The sequence below is a fragment of the Lissotriton vulgaris genome, chromosome 9 (genome assembly GCF_964263255.1).
Source record: "Lissotriton vulgaris chromosome 9, aLisVul1.2, whole genome shotgun sequence".
NCBI classification, from domain to species: Eukaryota; Metazoa; Chordata; class Amphibia; order Caudata; family Salamandridae; genus Lissotriton; species Lissotriton vulgaris.
In genome coordinates, this window is record NC_141697.1 from 133,897,829 (window position 1) to 133,921,459 (window position 23,631).

General features: G+C 41.9%; 1 long non-coding RNA gene across 2 annotated transcripts in view; it reads left to right on the forward strand.

The window, feature by feature from the left end:
- The first annotated feature begins 2,440 nt into the window (after window positions 1–2,440).
- The window catches only part of LOC147689719 (uncharacterized), a 176,427-nt gene continuing 155,236 nt past the window's right edge, over window positions 2,441–23,631 (forward strand). The window contains exons 1-3 of one of the 2 annotated variants that reach the window (XR_015299892.1): window positions 2,466–2,934; window positions 9,647–9,790; window positions 16,413–16,564. This is a non-coding gene — a long non-coding RNA (uncharacterized LOC147689719). Of the gene's footprint in view, window positions 2,935–9,646; window positions 9,791–16,412; window positions 16,565–23,631 lie in introns of both variants that reach the window. The other variant, XR_015299893.1, reaches the window with a different exon arrangement.

Sequence of the window (23,631 nt, forward strand, 5' to 3'; positions counted from 1 at the left end):
GACTCGCACGAATATGGTCGAGTCTAGTATCTATGAACCGCAAATGACGAGTTTAGTAAGTGTGCGCAGTTTCGCTGTGCTAACTTAAACCGTTCGTTTGTTACGTGGGCTTTTCATCTGTACCCACGGGTTCCATCTTAGATACGGCATCCATTTTGTCTCTTGCCCTCAAGTAGTCAGCGAACGGACGCTGTCCGCTTCGCGACCCTGGGACTCCCGAGATATTTGCGGAAGACACATGTCCTTTGAAAGTGTCTTTATGACGAGGGGGTTGCTACTGTAAGGCAGGTGGCGCCGCTTGAGGCTCATCTTGCCGCACGGACTTATTGTCTCAGCCGTGCATCTCATTAGGCACGTCCCTTTGATGCCTGTATCTCGTGCTTCCCGGCACCTCCCCTTTTACACCCTTTCCGATCTCCCCACTGTCTCCGTCTTCCTCTGCACCTGTCTTCGTTCCTGTTTCAATCCACTTTACTGCTGATTGGAATTTGCTAATGGTGGGAAGATGGGTTTTTACAGTTGGGAACCGCCAAATGTTTCCGCACTTATGTTCCGGACCTTGTATGTTTCAAAGCGACCAAAGCGACCCCTCTGGGAGCTCGATGTGGGAACTGAGTTGTAAACCTTTGTGTTCAATGTTAGCCTATGGGTAAAAACTGTATAAAAGGAGCGATCCACAAAACCAATTTGAAGCAGTCTCCCCAAGTTGCACGTGGTGTGCTTGTCGTGACTTCTGTGTTCCCTGCAGTAAATAAACCTTGACTCTTTGACGCCGAAGGAAGTGTCCCGTGTCTCTGTGACTTGTACGCCGGAGCAGGTTACCCACGAAGGTTTCAGGTGTTGTGCCCTGGCACCGCTGGGTCCAAAAGAACCCAGTCCTTCACCTCACCCTCCCTCACCCTCAACCCCTCACCCTCAACTCCTCACCCGCACTCACCCTCAACCCCTCACCCTCACCCTCACTCACCCTCAACCCCTCACCCTCACCCTCACTCACCCTCAACCCCTCACTCACCCTCACCCTCACTCACCCTCAACCCCTCACCCCCTCACCCACCCTCAACCCCTCACCCTCAACCCCTCACTCTCAACCCCTCACCCTCACTCGCCCTCACTTACCCTCAACCCCTCACCCTCAACCCCTCACCCTCAACCCCTCACCCTCACTCACCCTCAACCCCTCACCCTCAACCCCTCACCCTCACTCACCCTCAACCCCTCACAACACATATTGTGTTACAATAGGTGTCACATTTGCGAAAGATAAAACTATTGGCATTGTAAATAACAAAGCTATTAATTCGCTATTTTCAAAACAAGCACATAAATAAAAAATGTGTCCTTTACAATACCAATAGCTCAAACTTTCCTAATGCGAGACCTATTGCATTGCTGTGCTTCTCTCCCCTGCTGCACTCTCCTGCTCTCTAGAGATGTGGCCTAACGACCAGAGCTGCCATCTAAGTCACGTAAATACAAAACATGTTGCATTCCAAATGCTATAGGTGTCACATTCGCGAAAGTTATAACTATTGGCATTGTAAATGACAAAGCCATCAATTTAGCAATTTTAAAAACCAACAAATAAATACAATATGTCATTTACAAGACCAATAACTCCAACTTTTCTAATGCGAGACCTATTGCATTTCCAATGCTTGTTTTTCAGTTGCGTTACAGCTCAGGTCACTGGTGGCTGTTGAGTGAGACTGCGAGTCACTCAGCTGATTATAATGACATTTTGAACCACTTCCAAGCTGCTTTATCTAATTTCTGCAATTTTAGATCGAGTCTGATCAATGGAAGTCATTTATATTTCTTACTTTTGCAGCAGTTAACTTAGTTTCTCGTTCCTCAAATGTGTGCAATTTCTGATATTATTGTTCCCCTCTTCATTGCTTAATTTGGCTCACGAGACAGTGTCACTCATAATCATTCAAATGTCACTCATAATTACTCTAAAATTATTAAAATGTCACACATAACAATCTGAAATCTTGGCAGCTATGGGCACCCGATGCAAGGCTCTCACGCTCCGCTTGAGCCACACAAAAAAGGCGTAAGGGACATGCCCGGTTGAGAGTTGTTAAGTAGGCACCTGCAGCGCGGCATTAGTGAAACTTGAACTGTACACCCGGAAACACACAATCACAAACGGGTAAATTAACTAATTAACTCGGATCAGCTGAGATTCCAGCTAAACCTTAGTTAGCCCCAGTCACTCCAGGAAGGGTGGACGCAGACAACACGTTCGGACTCAGACAACAGGTTCGGACTCAGAAGCCAATCAGCACGTAGGAATTCTGTGCGACGCACTAGGATTGGCTGTGGTGCTCCTAATACTCCAATGCTAGATGACTTTATACATTGGTAGTACCGCCCACTCCCAGGCGACTACTGGAATACGTTGAGCTTTGAGATTTGCTGTTAAACGTGACCCGGAAGTGTTAAAATGACGGACAAATGACATCCGTTGAAGATTAGCTGTAACGAGTGAATAAATACATGGTTGGTTCGCCTAAGTAGCGGATGGTTGGTGATCGTATTTTGGATCTGCTTTCCTTGTTTCGAGTGACACTTTCTTTTCCGATCCCTGCGCAATTTGCGCAGGGATCGGAATTACACGTTTTGTGGTAATTTACCTGATAATCTGCAATTTATTTTAGGTAAAAATTGGCATCTATAACCTGCCCAAATTTACCCAGAGGGAGAGAGTGGCCCCATAATTACCGGTACATGCATATTTTGATATGTAAAACGCCGAATTCGGCATGTTTAGCCTCGTTTAAAGAACACAACTTTAAATCTGGTTGTTCCAGCTTGTAATAGCCATGGAAAGGAAAGTGGGATCTGCCCCTTACGGACAAAACTGCTGCAGTCGGTATCAAAGGGTCGCCTCTTCCCCCGCTTTCCAAGAAGCAGACTCAGTTATAGGTGAGTCTCGTCGACTGTTTTTATCTATCATGGGGGGAAGGTGGTAAGGCTACGTACTTTATTTGCAAGTCCTAGCTTTCAATTGGCACGCTGTGTTATCTTGGTTGGTTCTGCTGTGTCCTCGTCTGTATAAAACATATGATGGGGGGGGGGAGAACAAGTGCAACAAAAAGATGTTCATTAGACTTGGGTTGTAGCTTGAATGTACATGTACGCATGTGTGACTGTCCAATGCGCTAAAGTTCGCCATCTAAACAGCCAGGGCAACTCGTGCTACTTTATGTGAAATTGGCCACTCTTTTCGTTCTTTGAAAGACATTGCTGCGTATTGTTTGTCCCTACTTTAATCTAATAACACGAGGCCAGTGAAGTATCTTCATAGTGGTGTGTAATTAAATTAGAAAGGCATTGGTAAGCGAACATGGACGGAAAGACCCACCAAAATGTAATTACAAATGGCGGACACTTGCCTTAAAGACTGCGCTCATATACCCAGTATACCATATTTTTGTGACCATTTTCCACAGAGTGGGGATATTTTGTTTATTTGTTGCAAGCTTAAGTCTAGACAACATTTTTAATATAATGAACCATATAAAGTGTATAAATAGTGTTTTTACATGACTATTGATGGAGAGAATTTTCTTTACCTCTATTTCCTGTTCTGCTTTTTTGTGACTTCATTATTTGGCGAAGGGGCCTTTGTGCCCTTCATTTGAGACATTTAACATATCTATATTTTGTAAGGTGGCTATGTTTAAAATGCATGCCATCTGCCCCATTTGCGTGCTTTTTCTTTGACATCTAGCAGACAATACCTATCCACCTTATAATATTTATTCAGTAAGACATTATTTTTCATTCCTTACCTTGCATGCCTAATTAAGTGCCTTGTGCAAGTTTATATTTAAGTTTTTGTTGCAGGGCAGGCATTTGTCTGTATGGTGTCAAACACGCGCTAACACACACACGATACATACCATGCGCACAACACTACATATGCAACCAATACCACAGTGTTAATTACTTGGTGGATCATGCAATCTGTTTTTGGATTGGTGCTTGGGTACCACATCCGCGGGTGGTAAGAGATACGTACAGTATGCGAGCCGAAATTTAAATGTTTTGCTACAGTTTAATATCTTCAAACTGCATGAAATTTCAAAAAGCCTCCCGCACTAAATTCCTAAAACCGTGCACGAAAAATGGACTAAGTTAAAGCTTTTGATTATTTCCCCATCCTTTCCTTCTATTAAATAACTATATCCTCACCCTCGGCACACTTTACACTCCTATCAGTCGTTTGGTTGTCTGTCTTACTCTCGATTGTATTTCTGCAATTTCTCCTCCCTCGCCTCATAGATCACAACCTCTTTCTTTCACCCTTGCAACCATATCCCTGCAACCCAACAGTACGTTATCTCCTCTGGAATGAGTGTTCATCCCAGCAGTTATTTGAATGATCACGCTTAACTCCTTTACCCCTGACAGAGAAACTGGAGAAAACATATGGATTGGTTTCCTTAAGAGCACAAGATTAATACTCGTAATTACTGGATATCCATTAACCTTGGGGTCTTGCAACTTGCTGCTACCTGTTGTAAAACACTTAAATGCCATATCAGGGGTTGTACGTAGATATATGCAAGTGAAATACACTTCTCTCACCTTTAAGTTCTGATTTTAAAAAGGTGCAGTTTGTTTTACATCCTGCCACTTTTAATGAAGTCCTTATGCATGTTTCAAAGGTTGCTAACATACTGAAAGTAAGTTACCTTTTAATTTGTTTGCTCCGCAGTGTGAGGTATGTTGCAGCACTTCTGCATTCTTCTAGTGGTTTGCCACAGTAACTAGTTTGACTTGATGTTTCTTCTGCTAGAAAGGCCTTTCCCTACGGTTTTGTAAGGTGTCCAACTGCCAAATGAGATGCATAACGCCACTAAGACATACCGTACGAACCAGAGATGCAAATGCTTAAGAATTTCACTGTCCACTAGTTGAAGGTAGATTGTGTATATAGGACACTTGGAGCACATTCTCCTCTCACCTTCTGTAGACTCAGGAGCGCCACTTGATTATAGATTGGATGATACTTGCTCTGAGCAAAGAGCAGACATTTACATGGATGGCTCCAGTCTAATTTGTGGTAGCGTAAAAGCAAGCAATGAACACATTGGCCTTGCATCATAGATTGTTTGAAAGTGAACAATTGGAGTCAACTTTTGACCAGCGCGACTCATCTACAAATATTCCACGTGGAACATCCAAGTCGTCCGCAGCTGCCAAGTAGCTCAAGGTCACGCGTGGCACCTTCAGCCTACCTGGCGGGTTAGAAAACGGCTGCTTTGCTCTTAACAGATTTCCTCCGTATGAACCGAGGAAGATATTGAAATAATTGAAGCCCACAGGAAACGCGCTATTTCTGTGACTTTGAAACTGCTTTTTTTGGTCCAACACCAAAGATTATTAGGTAAAGAATGAGTGTTCGAATTCTGAAGGTTATTGCAAGATCAAGCGTGGCCTCGTCTACAAACTGGATGCATGCAGAAACACTGCAGGGAGGGGAGGAAATGCCCCTGCAAAAAGATAATTAGAAACCTGCGCCGGCTCCTGCCTGCCTGAGAAATGTTCCGCAGTGTCGGGGGAGGGGAGCGGCGGGGGCTGGCAGGCAGCAGGATTCTTCCACTGAAGGCACCGCACCGCACAATGAGGAGAGGGAGTCCATTAGATTGCACTAGCTCGCTGTAATGAAGCCTCTCCGCGCGCAGGTGATCCATCATTGCTCTGCTGAGCTGTCGACGGCTGAGTGCCTGCCTGTCTCGTTGCTGTCTGGCGCAGCTGTTCATGCCGCAAATGCAAATTTGTCCGGCCTTTCTTCAGTGCTTGCGTAAACTTACCGAACCCTCCAGTACTTAGCGAGCGCCCTCACTGCACTAGTTGAGCTACTTGACGTACGTCCGTGTTCGTGTTAAATAGCAGGTTATCTGTACAGCTGTCGTTCAGCTTGAAGGTTTTTGATGTTAACTACGGGCCCCATGCCACTGATTGATTGATTGACTAGTGTATTCCATAGATGTATCGTACCGACAAGTGTGGGTACTCTCCTGTTTGTAGTAATGCATTCTTCCTGGTACTTTCCCTGTCATGGGGGAGCAATTCAGTACGGGCCCGAATTAAGCTCCACGTGTCGCCGAGTGTGCGCTGAGTCCGCGCTGAGTCCGTCCCAGGCTTTCTTTTAAATTCATAGATATGAGGTGTTTAGTTCGAATGGTTTAAAAGAACCGAGCAAGGACTATAGCAACCTTGTGTGCATTAGTTTGCGAAAACTGGAGCACAGCGAACTTGGGGACGTGGAGTCGGATCTGGCAAATGTGCGAAATTAATGTGTAAAATCCCGCAAAATGTTGCAAAAAAATTATGCTAAACACAAATCTGGTATTTTGAGCATTGATTTTTTTAAAAGACTAGTGTTATGTTGTGTATTATGTAATTTCTCTTTAATTGTGTTCATTTCATGTTCTATGGAACACTGTCACTGTGTTCTACATATGTCATATGTATTCTGGGTAATTCAGTTGAAGACTGTTCTGCTACCTGTCTGGCTGTGTACCTGCTCACTGAGGATTAAACTATTTCAACCTATCTGGAGTGTCATTCTTCAATCTAACAACTAGGTACATCTTTGCGACCGAACTTGACAGAACGACACACTTCGCGGTAAAAGAAAATAACAAAAAAAACACGCCAAAAACACAAGTGCCACGAACAAGAGCCACTTGTGTTCTTTTTGGTGATGTTGCTCCAGTACCACCACATTTAAACAGCAAAGTGCTGGACGGGGCCGACTTTAGCGCACGTGGCGCATGGTGCGACAATCATTTTTGGCGCCCTACACCCCATGACTGCCGCCACCGGATTCTCTCACTACCACCGGGCAAAGTGCCCCTCGTCTCACCAATCAAAAGTTATTGCTAAACACAGTGCCACTCCTGAGGTGGCGCCCAGTGCAGCCGCACCGGTCCCACTGCTCTTAAGCAGGCCCTGGTGCTAGAATTTGCTTGAATTAAGCCGGCTTAATAGCAAGATCGCTCGGGCCTTATTAGTAACATTGTGAAGACTGCACTGAAAGTCATTTTTTAACAGCGAAGGTAGTAGAGTGATGCTCTCTTCTGTGGTATGTTAATAATAACACAGTGTGGTCAGTGACAGGAATCTGTGACATTGGATGGGAAGGTGCGGAGAGGGCTATAGGGAGAATCTTATCCTTTATTTAGACGTTTTCCATGCTACTATTATCAGCCAGTAGTGTCTCTGGGTAGTAATGCGCTATAGGGTTAAAACGTGAAATTCCGTATTTCTTGTAAAGCTGTGTACACTTAACCAGATGTGTTGGGTATTTAGTTAAACCATGAGTATTGTTGACTGGCTTGGAAGACTCAAGTCAGGCTTGACTTGACTGGGAAGACTTACAAAGTGCACTTAATCTTAAACACTCCTAGACGCGCTTCATCCACTGAATATACAGAATTGTGACATGTCTAGTTTACCCCACCAGCAGTTGGTGTCCTATTAGTAATGCATTTCTAGCTTTCTCAATGGATATGGTTGCCATCGCTCTAGCTTCATCCCCAAGACCATTTATCCTAACCCATGTTGTGTAGTCCAGTGCAGTCCTGCGCTACTCATAGTCCATGACTGTATGTGGCTACACATGATGATGGTGAGTAGCTTTTAATGAGCATATTAGCTACAACTGGTTTCCTTCAAAATTTCTAGAAGAATTACATTTACAAATGTTTTGAATCAAACCAGGTTAACGCCCTTTATCGATGGCAGTAGTTAACTTTTTTGGGTGGTGGGGGATTACGGGGAGGCATTTTCCATGACTGTTTCTAACATTAAATAATACTATTAGATTACTAGAGTGTATATAAACAAAAAAGCAAAATGTACAAATTAAAAATTGAAAACATCCCTGTAATTGTGTAGGAACTTGAAATTGATAGCTAAAAATTGTTAGTATCCTAAAATTGATTAATGGAAGTAGTTAGTGCATGTGCATCGAACAGAATTCAGTATGGATGATGATTGGTCCCAATAAACTTTGTAAAAGCTACAACCTTCCTATTTAAATGTAATTATTTTCACATTTATTTATTAATTAATTAAAATATTTCTTTATTTGTGTATTTGTTTGATGAATTCTTGTTTCTGCATTTTTGTGTGTATTGTTTTGCAGTTCAAATAATTGAAAATGCTTAGTTCAGTATCCTCTGTTTCCAGTAATGACTCAGTTGGGGTCACTGGATTCCAATTATCATTCAGTAGGGTTCCCCAGGCTCTAATAATGATTTAGTAGGCGTTCCAGTAACGATTACGTGGGGGGTCCACAGAAGTCAAAAGGTTAAGAATCATTGATCACTGATTTGTCTTCTTTCTTTTTTTAACTTTCAACACTGATTTATTTCTCACTCTTAATATTTTCAGTCTTTATAATGGCTTATTTTTTAAATATTTTTAATTCTGGAAACCGTGAACGAAATTAAAAAAAAGATACATTTTCAGTATTTTAAGGAAAACACTTGCCAGGGCCTATTTAATCTATTACAGGACTCTGAAATAAATGAAACGTTCCAGACATTTAGTCTTCTGCAGTAGCCCATGGACCTCTGAGAATGGAACTCTCCTCTTCAGTCTTGCTAAGTACACCCAGTGCTTTAAATACTAGCTGAGAGAGGTCAGCAGTGAGCTATTCCCCCAGTACCATAAACGCCTTTGAGTGCCAAGGCCCACACTTTCATGCAATATGTGAAATACAGGAGATACATTCAACTCTTTGAGGCTCTTTAATCATACTCATGTAAAAGTAAAGCAGCAGGTATATTTTTGCCAAACACCTGGGAGTTGTGCGGAGCAACACGTAGAGCACAGGGGCCAGGTATTGGAGGGCAAAGCAGCACACTAGAGAGAGATCAAGAAAGCATATGTATTCTTGTGGTGGTGAATGAAAAATTAAAAAGTACTTTCTTGAATATGAACTTATGAAGGCTATAATTTGCCAAATTAAAATAATTGTAACAAAGCTGTACTCAACGTGAGGAATAAACAAGAGCAAGGAAAGCCATCTATTAAGAAGCAAGCAAATGACTGACAAGAAAGCCATCCAAAAGTGAGCTAGGGACTGGCCCAAACCTGACTAAGTCTTGGTCCACAAGAGGTATTTAGACAGCAGACAGATGTCTGTATGTGAGACCTAAAAACTTTCTTTAACCCAAGCTAACTACTTACCTTCCCTTTTCCTCATTTATGTGCACAATCTATTAACCACTTTTGTGTTAGGACCTATTAGAAGTGTTTGTACAAGGTGGGTTCCCACCTCTACTATCCCCCAATCATAGAGACCTCTAATTGGCTACTAGGACTATGGCGCTGAATAGACATTTAACCAAAAAAAATCTAAGAGTTGTGTAGTCACCAGATTGGTCTTCTCCATTTTATTTTATTTCAGACCATATACTACAGCTTGTCACATCACTACTATTTACTTTGTTTTCAATACTCCTCTCTCCCATTGTCTATGCTACAACTCTTGAGTGTCTTGCGTTCTTCCATACATAAAATGCAGGCATCTTGCTTTTGATACTGTCCTCCTCGTTAATCAGTTCTCAACCATAACCCAGGACTGCTTTTTTTGTTTGTTATTGTTTTGCAGGACGCACTTGACCACCTTTTTATCCGATGTATACTGAGCAACCTTATTTGGTGTTCTGACCATTCAACCTCACCTGCGTAGGAATGAACAAATCTGCTTCAGCCAGTCTACACTACTGGACACAAATCTTGTATTGATTGAAAAGTAAGTGTTTTAGTTAAAACTTCCTACAAATGTTAAATTTAGAAGAAGTTTTATTGGAAAATCCACATAGTTAACAGACCTTCAAGCAACTGCTTTAGAATGTTGAACTCCAGTTATATGAAAGCAGCTCGATACAAATAAGATGGTTGATAAGCCAGGTTGTGCTTTACAATGCACAAACTCAAAAGAATGCAGAATGCTCAACATGACATATTGTAAGTACAATACTACACACCTCCCGCCTTTATAATAAAATACCATCTAAACCTATAAATACATGATTAAAATGTATAAGAATGATTGACCTAAACTACGAGCAACGAAAGTTGCTTGCTAGCGTGATAATAACTTGTGATCTCAATACAATATAAAATTATCAAATCTTTTAGGTAAAGATTTGTCTTGCTTGCAGTTTAAGACTATGTAAAGAGTCCTCAATCATACAGTTTGCAGTCCCTACTTTTTTAACCTCCAGTGTCACTGACCATGTCAGGAGCACTACAATTATAAAATTTCTCTTGTGTAGAGATATTCACCTTGGCCAACCTGGACAAACCCCACCATGAACCATTGCTTAAATACGCCAATGTATTTACCCACTTTCAACACTCTCAATACACCAGAAAACTTGGAATAACCTTTCTTAACATGTATTGGTAACTTGATTTTAACAGTATCACCTACTTTTAATCCATTTTGTCTATCAACTCTTCACCTACAATGTCCTTTTCCTTTGCCAAACAATTTTCATCAACCACCCTATATACTTTTTTTCTTTAGGTCACTCATATCTTCTTCGGGCTTCAACCAACTTGGATCCAATTTTTGTGTAGGATTCTTTCTTTTTAATAAAAGAAACAGTGAATATTTTGTTGTATGGTGAGCAATGATACAACCATGTGTTTTTTTTTTTTTTAACATTCATGCGTGCTTTTATGGCCAATTGAATACCTTCAACCAAAGTTGTTTTGAACTTTTCGACTTATCCATTCACGTTTGGTGAATACAATGCTGTCTTCACATGTTGGATATTGCCTTTCTTAACAAATGAAGTAAATACACTTAGAGTGAATTGTGTGCCATTGTCAGATACTAAAGACTCGGGTAAACCTCCTGAACATCTTGTAAAATTTCAATAATGGTGTCTGAATCAACTCGCGACATCCATTTTATTTCCACCCATTAAAAAAAATAATCTATCCACAAGAATGTAGATTTTGCCATTACAATCCTTTCATAAGGCCCCACAAATCGATAGTTAAACTTTTTCCATGGCTTTTTTGGGATAGAAGAACTAACGTGCAATCTGTTGTCTTGAGAACTTTATCAGAGTTTGCACATATTGAACACTCTTTTACAAAACAACAAATATCATGATCCATGTATGGCACCAGAATTGCTCCCTTTCTTTTTTATGGTATTGGTTTGTCCTAAATGTCCCAAATGGGCAATCAACATCAGCTTCCTCTTAATTCCAACAGGAGGAACAAAAACTTAACCTCTCAGTACAACATCATTTGCCACAGATAGTTCATGTCTGAGTTTCCAATAAACAGACACATCTTTGGATAAATGTTTCTCTAGCGGCTAGCCATTAGTTATGTTATATTAATACATTTGTTAAGCGCACAATTACCCGGGGTTGTCTTGGCGCTGGTTTGTGGACTATGCCAGTTTCTGTAAAGATCAAGATGACTATTTATCAAATAGCCATGTTTTCAAGGCCTTCCTGAATGCAAGTGAGAGTTCGTTCCAGAGTTTGGGGGCAGCTGCCCTAAAGCTACTGCCACCCCATGTGACCTTAAAGACTCTCAGAGTTGCTATCGGTTTGGCTCCTTCAGAGCGTAGATGCCTTTTTGGAGTGTACCAGTAGAACAGGTGCCCCAAAAAAATGGAGCCATTATTCTGGAGTGCTCTGTAGGTAATCCAGAGATTTAAAAATAATATGGTTCCTAACTGGGAGCCAATGCAGTTTATGCAGATGATTTCTGACAGATGAATGCTTAGGAATACCCAACAGAAGATGCGTCGCTGCATTTTGAGTCATCTGCAATTTATTGAGTTGTTTCCCAGGTAGACTGATGTAAAGACTGTTGCGGTAGTCTAACTTAGCCAGGATCAGAGAAGAGATCCCTGTTTTTGTGCTGTCGATGGGGATAAATGGGAGTACTTTTTTGATTGTTTTTAAAATTCAGTTTATCATCAATATTCACGCCAAGGTTCTTAGCTTTGGTGAAGGAATCAGAGCCGATCCCAGTTCATCCGGCCACCAGCTCTGTGACCAATTAGGTAGGAAATTGCCAAATGTGATAACTTCTGTTTTGTCTGAGTTTAATTTCAGACAATGAGAGTTCATCCATGAACTGACTGCGAGCATGCAATCCTTGACATTTTGCATTTGTGGTCTGGAATTATTTGATAAAGAGAAGACCATTTGTGTATCGTTTGCGTAAGATATCACTGCCAGGCCGAAGGTTCTTATGAGTTTAGGCAGTTCCGATACATAAATGTTGAATAATGTGGGGCTTAAGGATGATCCCTGAGGGACTCCGTAGGGGAGGACGAAAGGGAGAGATTCATAGCTTCCCAAGGCTACTGATTGTGTTCTGCCAGACAGAAAGGATGAGAGTAGTGTGAGTGATTTATCTGAAATGGCAACGATTTAACAAAAGATCATGGTTGACTGTGTCAAACGCCGCGGAAAGAATCAAGTAAAATCAAGGCGGCTGCTCCCCCTGAGTCCAAAGTCGCTCCGATTTCATCTGTAGCTTTAATTAAAGCTGATTTAGTGCTGTATTCTGTTCTGAAACCAAACTGTGTCTCATCAAGATGATTATTAGGTCGAAACATGCATTGCAGGGCATTGCCCTGTTGCAGGCAAAGACCTATTGTGAACAGGAGAATTTCAGTACTGCGTGAAACCACGCCCCCTTTTTCCATTGGCAGGCCTCCCGAAACGGAGGCCTGCCATTGGAAAAAGCTCCTGTTTAGCAGATTTGTCTGCTCTGGATCCCGCCTCTCGAGGACTCCATGACCTGCCTTACGGTAGCACGACAATATTTTCAGAAATATTGCCTTGGCAACCATGAGGCAGGTCAGGGAGTCCTGGAGGGGCGGGATTCAGTATCCTGTTTCCTCGGCGGTGGAGCAGGTAGGGGAGAGGTGGTGCTTGTTAGGGTGGTGGGGGCGGGGCTGGTGCCACAGTCATGTGCATTATAATTCAAAGTGCGCGTGACTTAATTGAAGTAGTACTGACTCCAGGTGCGGCCGCCGTGCTACGATAATTAAACGAGACTGGGTACTACTAGCCTCGTCCTGTCTTCTGCTGCAGCCGGTGAGTGTCATATGTCCGAAGCAGCCAGGCAGGCAGAGTTGTGCTGGTCCGGTCTGAAACGCGAGCCCCCGCCCGCTGCCCTGGTGGTGCCGCTTGTCTGGAAGTGGAGAGGCTCAGAGAGGTGAGCAAGGGAAAGTAATCTTGCCTGGTATGGGGCCCAGCGACTCCCCTCCACTGCAGATTTCTTCTGATCTTTATACTTTTTGCAGCGCTTCCCTTTAAAGCACTGCAAAAAGTTTAACGAACAGAACAAATCTTCTGTCTGTGATGAGTCATGGCTGGATTGTGGAATCTGAGCTGGGGGTGGGCGACCAGGCCCGGTCAGCCCGCCTCCGCGGTAATTGCCCACTGCCACAGCAGCTCACGGCCTGCCTGCAAAGCTCAGAGAGGTAGCACTCCGATAGTGCAGGCCGGCTTGGCTCAGGCGCATGCAGGCCGGGCCCCACTTGCCTTTCCAGGCGGCGCAGGGCAGATCCTCTGATTATGCTGCAGCTGACAAGAAGGCAACTTTTTCATTGCCCAATAGTTCGCCTGGGTCAAACTCACATACTTTCCTTTGCTGAAATCATGAAAATGCCTTTAAAAGGTATGCAAAATTACGCATTATTATGCAACATGCCGGTTTGGGATTTTGAGCTGTTATTGAAGGGCAAAATATTTGCATCTGTTTTGTTAGATAAGACACGTTTTACACTAATTCAAAAGCATAACATCATAAATTAGGCAAACAGCTATTCTTGCTCTGCTCATTATCATTGTTCCTGTGCTCGTACAATAGGATTCTTACCACACCAAAGTTCCAGTTTTGTGACGTGGCATAATCTGTCATATTGTGTACAGAGTGTGACATGAAATGACAGAAATTACGTAAGAGTACCCCGGCATACTGTTTGGGTATTTTCTAGATACAAACTGACACCAAGAAAGTAAGGGATGGACAATAAGTCAATTGTCACATATTTCCATTTGCTTGACAATTATGAACTCTCCTGAAGTAGTATAGAACTATCTGTCAAGCATTATTGGATCCTTTTACATGAACCAATAAAAAGGATGTTTCTTATTTTCAAAAGACTATTTAAATATTCACTTAGTGATGTTTAGGAAAGGAGTTAGTGTTCACTGTGAACTCCATAGGATTGATAAGTGTTTATTGTATTACTGTTTGCCAAAGGGAATCTCGAGTACATACCACAACAGCAAAGAGGAGAACTCACGATTAGAGAGTAGTAGCCCTCCTATAGGGAGAGTGAGGTTAAGGCTAAGGTTGTATAATGATTATAATAAAGATGTTATTAGGGTTCCTGTTTCCCCAGAGTTGCCAAAATCCCATTTTAGCACAGAGTCTGTAATCTAGATACCTTCCGACCCTGTATCAGAGCTACAAGAAGAGATGGGTGATATGCTGTCCTAGACATGGTCTAAATTGTGGTCTTGTCATTAGATATCTAGTCCAACCCATAGTGGCTAATGCCAAGGAGAATGATGATGTCCAGTGTGTCTGTTTTTCTTTCTCATCCCATTCCCCTTTCACTGTCTCTACTGTGAACCTACATATTGTAACTGTGTGGGTGGTTGACTGTGAATGCAATGAGGTTACGGACAGCAAGGTTAGTGATTTCTGGCACACCCCATCTCTAATTTTCAAGCCACAAGTCCGTTACACCGTGGCATGTTGTGTAATCAGAAGCTTGTGAATTAATTTATTAGCTATAGAATATAAACTAGGTTCAGGCGGTTCTTTACTGCTACACTGATATAAGGGCCCGTAGTTTGAGAAAGATGGAAAATTATAATTTTCAATAAATATAGCTGTAAAAAGCAAAGTAGGACAGCACTGACCACTTCTGAGAATGGCATATCGGCATTGAAGATCACGCCTAGATAGCTTTTACTTTGCAGGCTGAGGTGAGTTGCAGCTCATGGAGGGCTGGCAGGACCATGTTTTGCACTAATGATATGACTTTCTGACTGAACATAATGCAATCACTTTTATCCCCATTCAGTTGTAGAGTGTCACTGTGCAATAATTTTGTGATACTGAATAGACTAATCTGTAGTTTTCTAAATATCACGTGGTTCCTTACACCCTACCATAGAACTGAGTACTGTCTGTGTAGGATTGACACTCTCACCTGAGTCAATTGAGGATTGCAAACAGTGGGGGAAAATAAATGTAACAAGCATTTGCAGTGCAATAGGTCTCACATTTAACAAGTTTGAGCTATTGACAATGTAAATGACAATGTTTTTTTTTTAAAAAGCCAAAACACAAATAAAAGGCATTGTCATTTGAAATGCTAATAGCTTAAACATTTGAAAATGCGAGACCTATTGCATTGCAAATGCTTGTTGTTTAGTAAGTAGTCCGTCAGTTGTTGATTCATGATTAGTAATATACTTTTTAATACTTTCATGGACTCCTCATCTGATATACCTACCATCCATTCTTCTTTAGAAATAACCTATCCCATGGACAATACAACATCTACGGTGGCCACCACATACTCCTCATGTGCACTAAACTCATCATCAGATAAAACATTCAGTCAATCTAAATAAGTAATCTCCCTGAACATTCTGCATTCCAGGTATATACACTACCGAAAAATTATACTCCTACAATTTTGCCAACAACCATATCAATCTAGATGATGCTTTTCCTGTCCCATTCTTAGATAGTAAAGATATCAAAGGTTAATGATCCATTCTAAGTTTAAACAGGTTGCCCCAGAGATGCATCGTAAAATGCTCGACTGCCCACGCTCAACTCAAAGCTTGTCTTTCAATGGTGGAGTATTTACTTTCGGTGACCATGAGCGGTCTTGAAGCAAAGGCAATGACATTTTCAATGTTGCCTCTTAACCGGCTCAAAACAGCTCCTAATCCTGTGGCACTAGCATCAACAGTAACCACATTAGACGCAGTTTGAGAAAACACTGTTAGAGATTTGCAACCTATAATAGCTTCTTTGACTGCGTTAAAAGCCGCACATTGGAATTTAACTCCTTTTTAAAGAAGTAATCTTAAAGGCAGTACCTTATTTGCAAACTTTCTTACAAAACATGAATTATATTTGCAAAGCCCCAAAAATTATTTGAGCTGGTCTTTATTTTGAGACTCTGGCATTTTTTTTATAATGGAATCAAGCAAATCTTGTTATTGAGCAATACCTGACCTCCTAATCCTGTGTACTAAATATTCCACTTTTGATGCAAAATAATGTACAATTATCCAGCCAAACCGTCAACCCTCTTTCATTTAATGTGGTCAAAACTTTACCCACAGTCTCGCGATGTTGGTCAGCCGAGCCCGAATATATCAAGATATCATCTTGGAATGTCACCACCCCATCAATGTTTCCAAACAGACAATGCATCAATTTTTGGAAAATCAACGCAGCGGATGGCAAACCAAATGACATCCTGACATACCTAAAGGTACCTTCTGGCGTTATGAATGTTGTAATGTGACTTGGCTCTTCCGTTAAAACAGTCTGATCTATTGTAGTAAAAAACGTAGCTCTATCCAGTTTCGCTAATAATGCTTGTACCTTGGGCAAGTGATGACACTCAACCACAATTTATTTGTTAACAGACCTTAGATTCACACACATTCTGAGCGTTCCATTTTTCTTTTTTTTTTCTAAAATAGTCGGAAAACCCCATTCTGAGGCATCAACCGGTTCTATTACACCCTCTTCACACAACCTTTTAATCATATACTACAGTTCATGTCTGACCGATAACGGGACATGTCTCAATTTATGTTTGTACGTTACAGCATTTTTCTTGAGTTGCATTTGATGAGAAAATCCTTTGAGTTTCCCAAGTTCTTTTTTTTAAACACATTTTTGTATTTGTCTAACACCTTCGACACTCATGACGAGCTCAGCTCGTCATGCAGTGTACTGCTTGTACACTGATGACGAGCTGAGCTCGTCATGAAACCATTGTTTTGGATTTTCCCCAGCACAGCAGGGGAAAATGCCTAGCATCGATGTGGCTAAAAACACTTACGCCTTATTTTTCTGTTATGTTATCTTGCATTAATAACCATTCTTCTGCCATACAAACTTGTATTTTCGCATTTGGATTTAACCTAATGTGAAATCTACCTTGATGTTTCCATCCCGAAACTTGTAAACTATCTACCTCTACATATAACATGCCAATGATAGTTTCATGTTTGAAGGAAATGTGTGTAATATATCCTAGGATATTAATTTATTTTCCTCCAAAACCAAATACTCCTATATCATTGGGTTGTAAAACTTTGTCCTTCCAATTTTTAACAAAAAATGAATCTAAAATTATAGTGTATAGGGTTCCTGAGTCCGCCATTCCTTCTAAACTCCTACAGTCAATGACACTGATACATAAAGGAGGAACATACGGTTCATTATCTTCTTCAAAATTAGTCATGGTATCGGTGACCACTTGTACTTTTTCTGAGATAATAGTTCTTTCCCTCTCAGACAAGGCTCTTTCTTTCTCCTGACTGCTAACTTGGTTTTCACTTTCCTTTTTCTGAATAATAGCATTTTCTTTTAAACACAGCACTTTATTTCCGTCCTCATCCTCATTATCTGCTACTGTGTCTATATTATCCTCAAGAATAGCTGATACTCTTTTAATCCCAGTTTGACAAACATTTCCAAAATGGCCAATTTGTTTATATTTATAACACTCTAGCTTTCGCTGGACAATTTTTGAACTGCAATGTATGAGATTTAGATCGACACTGAGTGCACATAGATTTATAAGTAGACTAATTATATTTTGACAGAACATTAGGTACGTTAGGCTTCATTGGTTAGCCTTTTTGCAAAATTAGTTTCTTAACTGCAAGAGCAGCTACCCCTTCTGACTCTTTTTCTATATTAATTGTGTTAAAAGAAAGAAATTATTTTTCAACACTCTTAGCTAGCTCTTTAGTTTCTTTTAATGTAGGATTCCAATTACGCAAAAGTTGTTCTTGAATTTTCTTATTGGCACATCGAATTATCAATTGGTCTCTAATATGCCTGTACTCCACATTCACAATCTCAGTTAAAGATCTTAAGGTTGACACATAAGCATCAACCGATTCATCAACGGGTTGATACCAAGTATAAAAGTGAAACATTTCTAAATCAATATGTGGTTGTTTCACAAACCTTTTTTTTTAACCGGTCTAGAGCTTCGGTAAAACAGTCCTAATCTCCTTCTTCCATACGTTGAGGAGTTGGTAACGGAGCAAGGTGTTCAAAAACATCTACAGCGTCTGCACCCATAAAATGTAATAACTTGTCTTTTTGCTTTGGGCACTAAAAATGTTACCATTAATAGCTATAAATACATTTTGAATGAATGTAACCATTTTTCTCATTTTATACTAGGCTCATTTGGTCCTTTAAAAAATGGTGCTGTTTGATTCCCGCCAACTGTAGCCATGGTACTTTTGAATTATGTATGATCCAACTACAAAATGAAAATTTGTTAATACATTTAAGACAAACTATCAAGTATATGCATCACTGAACACTCGTTAATGCGCTTACAACATCTTCACTCTGAATTTTGTTGGTAGTGTGCACTTCACAACATATAGCTCCTTTTGTGCTCATAAAGTAAATTGTGTAACACTTTACATGTGTGTGTATCGCAGAAGCATTTAGCTGCAAAATTACGCTTTGACGAATTGTAAATATTATGTGCGTATCGCAGAGGCTGCCAAAACCACTTTGTAATGCTTTATATGTGTGCGCCTCACTGAAGGATTTTGTTAGTGTAGCGCTTCACAAACTCAACATTGTGTGTGCATCACAGAAGCTTGCACTTCATTTATGCGCATCACAAACATTTCAGTCTTCCCCTTCAATTGTGCGCGTCACAAAAGGTTATCACGCCTAATACTCTCCCACTATTACACTGAAAAGACATTGCTATGGAGAGGTACATCACAATTAGAAGACATCTCTTTGACGGATGGCCAATCCGCTTCCTCTTGGTCACATATCCAATCAGACTATACTCGCATTGCTTTCAGCTCTAGCAAACTCTTGAAGCATGCGCACAAACAAACACCAGCTCTCTCTCCGAATAATTGACGACAGCATGCAGCCTATCACGAGGACACCATTCAAAGGTAAATAACTGTTTCCTTTACACTCACAAATGTTAAGATAATTCCTCACAGTAGTCGTCCTCTTTAGGCTTTCCTACTTCAGAAAAAATAGTTGTGTGATGGCTCCTTTTTCAACTGCACATTGTACTTGGCTCCTCTTTTGACTGGACGTCATACTCCAACATATGCGCTGCAAGTTTAGGCAATAAATCCTCCGGACACCGCACGATTTTTGATTGTGGATGCTCCTCTTCTTTCAGTCGAATCTTGTATTGTCGCCAAAATGTGATAGTTAAAACTCCCCACAAATGTTAAATTTAGAAGAAGCTTTATTGGAGCATTCACATAGTTAACAGACCTTCAAGCAACTTCTTTAGAATGTGGAACTCCATTAACATGAAAACAGTTCAATACAACAAAGATGGTTGCTAAGCTAGGTTGTGCTTTATAATGCACACCAAATAAAAAGAATACAGAATGCTTAACATGACGTACTATATGTACAATACTACTGTAAGCTTTTAATCTTTTCACCACATGTTTCTTTATTGATTATTTTGTCATTTTCTTTGTAACTGCCCTCCCCCACAAATGCACTATAATGTTTTACTGCTCTTGCTGCCCTTTATCTCCTCTTTTAAGTAAATCTGGCAAAGATGTGTAGCAATGATTTCTTTTTTTTCTCTTTCCTCCCCGTGAAGGTGTGGGTGAGATTGTAACTTGTCGAGGCGGATAAGGGTTCTCTTAAGTAATGTTTAGCACTGTAGCTGGATACTGTTATGGCCAATCATGCCAAAAGCTAATCCTGGAGTTCACAAGAATAGCTGGGCGAGGCAATGACTGAGAGCGGGAAACTTACTGGCTGGCAAAGTTGTAGTAAAAGGTGTACTTCTGTCTTAATTTGGGTCTTCTGATGGGTTAGAGGACGTTTTTTAGCTCAATGCAGACTGCTAGCTTTCAACAAGTTACACAGTCATGTTATAGATCGAGCAGCATGCTTATGAGACTGCTGCATTCATTGTGAAGATGGATTGGAGTAACAGGTGAGGTTGGTGTGAACCTTGACACAACACGTGAAGCTTCCACGTAACTCATTCATTGGAGAACAACTCAAGTCAATCTGTAACTGAATACTGTGCTACAAAAATCTGAGGACTGATTTGGAATCAAACAGAAAATCAGAGCGGAAAGAGTAGTTAGAAAATGGGATCGAGAAATAAAAAGTGGCATATAGAAAGTACGAAAGGGCAAGAAAAAGACAAGGGACAGGAATTTATTAGTGCTAGAAACCTCCTCCTAAAGTAGAAGGAACAGGAAGGTGTTTGGGAGAATGCCAAGAGCAGAAGTGGTTGGACCCGCGAAGTTAGTAGCTGGAGGCAGAGGAGCCACTGTGTGCTACAGTGTGCAACTTGTCCGGGCCATCAACGCCTCTGCGGGGTTTAGACCTGACCTCCCTGGCAAGACAATAGCTGTAGCGGTGGCCCTGATTAGATGGGGGCAGCATTGCGGTGCTCCCCTCGTAGAGAGCGCAGTTCTGAGACAAAGTTGCACGGCGAATCTGGGCCAGCCCTGCAGTGATCTGAATGGGCAGTGACTACACTGACCGGGGCAGGCGGTAGCTAAATACTGCTGCAGTATGCAAGTAGCTCTCAATTGGTACAGCTCTAGCTTTGTCACAGAGCCCTGACCTTCCTGATCGCACACAATGTGCAGCTGTGCGCTTCAACTAAGCTGGACCAACAGCGCGACACCACAGCCCTGCATACAGGGACTGAGGCCTTTCTCCCAGCTGACAGCATGCCATTGTGGGTGGCTGCGTGGAAGATAGTTGAATGCATTCTTTCTCCCCTTCGACTAACAGGAATTCATTCCGCCCTCAAAAAGTACCGGAACAGTCCGTGAAGAAGCTCCAAGAAAATTTAGACTGGCATCAGTGGGGTCTTTATTTATTTATTTATTGTGCCAGCAAAGTGTCTCTGGGGTGGGACTGATTTGCATATCGCCATTGACTAACCCAGGGTGGTGTGGAGTGCAAAAAAACGATGGATTTGGGCCCAGATCTTTGGACTGGGGTGAATGTGTGACATTGATCCACATTCGGTCCATCACCTGTTTTGTTTGTTATAAAAATCACCAGCAAAAAAGCCAATTTGTTTTTTTCGACGTTCTAGGAATCACATATGTATTCTACATCTAACAGAGTTAGTTTCAAACATATCTTTGGACGCTCCTGGTAAAAACATCTGAGCTGATTGCCTTTCCCGTATTCCTCTCCCTGATTGCAGTAAAGGTGAAAGTTATATACATAAAGATTGTGTGGTTGGTCTTATAGATGCTGTTTCCATGTGCATGGCAGCATCTCACAGGATATATGGGCATCAGCCACGGCACTTGATGAAACTCTCAAAAAGGTGGAGGTTTTCATTAAAAGTAAAGGGCCTGCTAATAAAAATGAGTAATAACGTGAAGCACTTTGCACAAATTAGTGGAGAATTATCTTTTGAAAATGGAGTTTGTGTGAGGAATGGTTTGTTTGTAACTCCCATTTCACTTGGAGAAAATATCATCAATATTGGCCATGAAGGCCATTTAGGCATTGCTGCAACCTGCAAAAGAATGAGATATTTACTGGTGGCCAGGCCTAGACAAACAAGTAGCTCTTTTTATAGACAAATGCCCTAGTTGTGTTGTGTCTGCCAAGCATTGGAAAACCAACAAGAAGCCTTTGCTTCCTGTTCCATTTCCTGATTCTCTTTGGGACAAAATTGTCTTGGACTTTTCAGGACCTTTTTAATTTATTACCTTCAGACAAAAGGTACGGTTTAGTTGCTATTGACTATTACTCCAAATGGATATTATTCATTTGTACAAGCAACCCACTCCTCCACTGTTATTTCATTTCTTCAAAGCATTTTTAAGATTGAAGGTACTCCCAATTGTGTTGTCACTGACAATGGCCAGCCTTTCCTTTCTCATCAAGTCACCAGATTCATGGAAAGTTATGATATTAAACATTGTCAAGTTGCATTGTATAGTCCTTATTCTAACGGACTTGAAGAGTGGGCCAATCGTTACCTTAAAGAAGGGGTCCAAACCGCTATAGCAACCGATCATGATGATCCCTTGAGAAGGCCTGGAAAAAAGACCCAAACACCTGCACCAGGGACGCCTTCAAAAACGCCACCCGCATACACCACCAACTGATCCGGACTGCAAAGAAAGCCGCATTCAAAGATCGACTAGACAACAACGCCCACAATAGCAAGGAGTTATTCAACATCGTCAAAGAGTTTACCAACCCCACTGCCAACTCCAACGACATCACTCCCTCTCAAACCCTTTGCGACTCCCTAGCTTCGTTCTTCCACGACAAAATCACAGACATCCACAACAGCTTCGACAACCAACCCGGAGACCAACCCACACAACTTTCTGCTGCAACCTCACCCCCCTTGAACATCCTTAAAAACTGGAACACAATCTCCACTGAGGACACCATCCGCCTGATGAACTCCATCCACTCAGGATCCCCCACAGACCCATGCCCTCACCACATCTTCAACAAAGCAGACTCCATCATAGCACCACACCTCCGAGACGTCATCAACTGCTCCCTCAACTCCGCCACCTTCCCGGAAAGCTGGAAACACGCCGAACTCAGCGCCCTTCTGAAAAAACCCACAGCTGACCCCATTGAACTCAAACACTACCACCCCATCTCGCTCCTTCCATTCCCGGCCAAAGTCATCGAGAAAGCTGTCAACAACCAGCTCGCTGCCTTCCTCGAAACCAACAAATCCCTCGACTCCTCACAGTCCGGCTTCCGAGCCAAACACAGCACTGAGACCGCACTCATCGCTGCAACAGACGACATTCGAACTCTACTGGACAATGGAGACACAGTCGCCCTCATCCTCCTCGACCTCTCCGCAGCCTTCGACACAGTCTGTCATAGCACCCTGTTACAACGCCTCAGAAACATCGGAATCCAAGGAAAAGCACTGGAATGGATCACCTCGTTCCTTGCCGGAAGAACTCAGAGTCCGCCTCCCACCATTCAAATCAGAGGCCACTGAAGTAATTTGCGGCGTGCCACAAGGATCTTCACTCAGCCCCATCCTCTTCAACGTATACATGAGCCCCCTCGCGGCCATCGCACGCCAAAACAACCTCAACATCATCTCCTACGCTGATGACACTCAACTGATCCTCTCACTCACCAAAGACCCTAACACCGCCAAAACCAACCTACATGAAGGAATGAAAGAAGTAGCCGAGTGGATGAAGCACAGCCGTCTGAAACTGAATTCAGACAAAACAGAAGTCCTTATCTAAGGTACCTCCCCCTCCGCCTGGGACGACTCTAGGTGGCCAGAGGCCCTTGGAAAAGCACCCATCC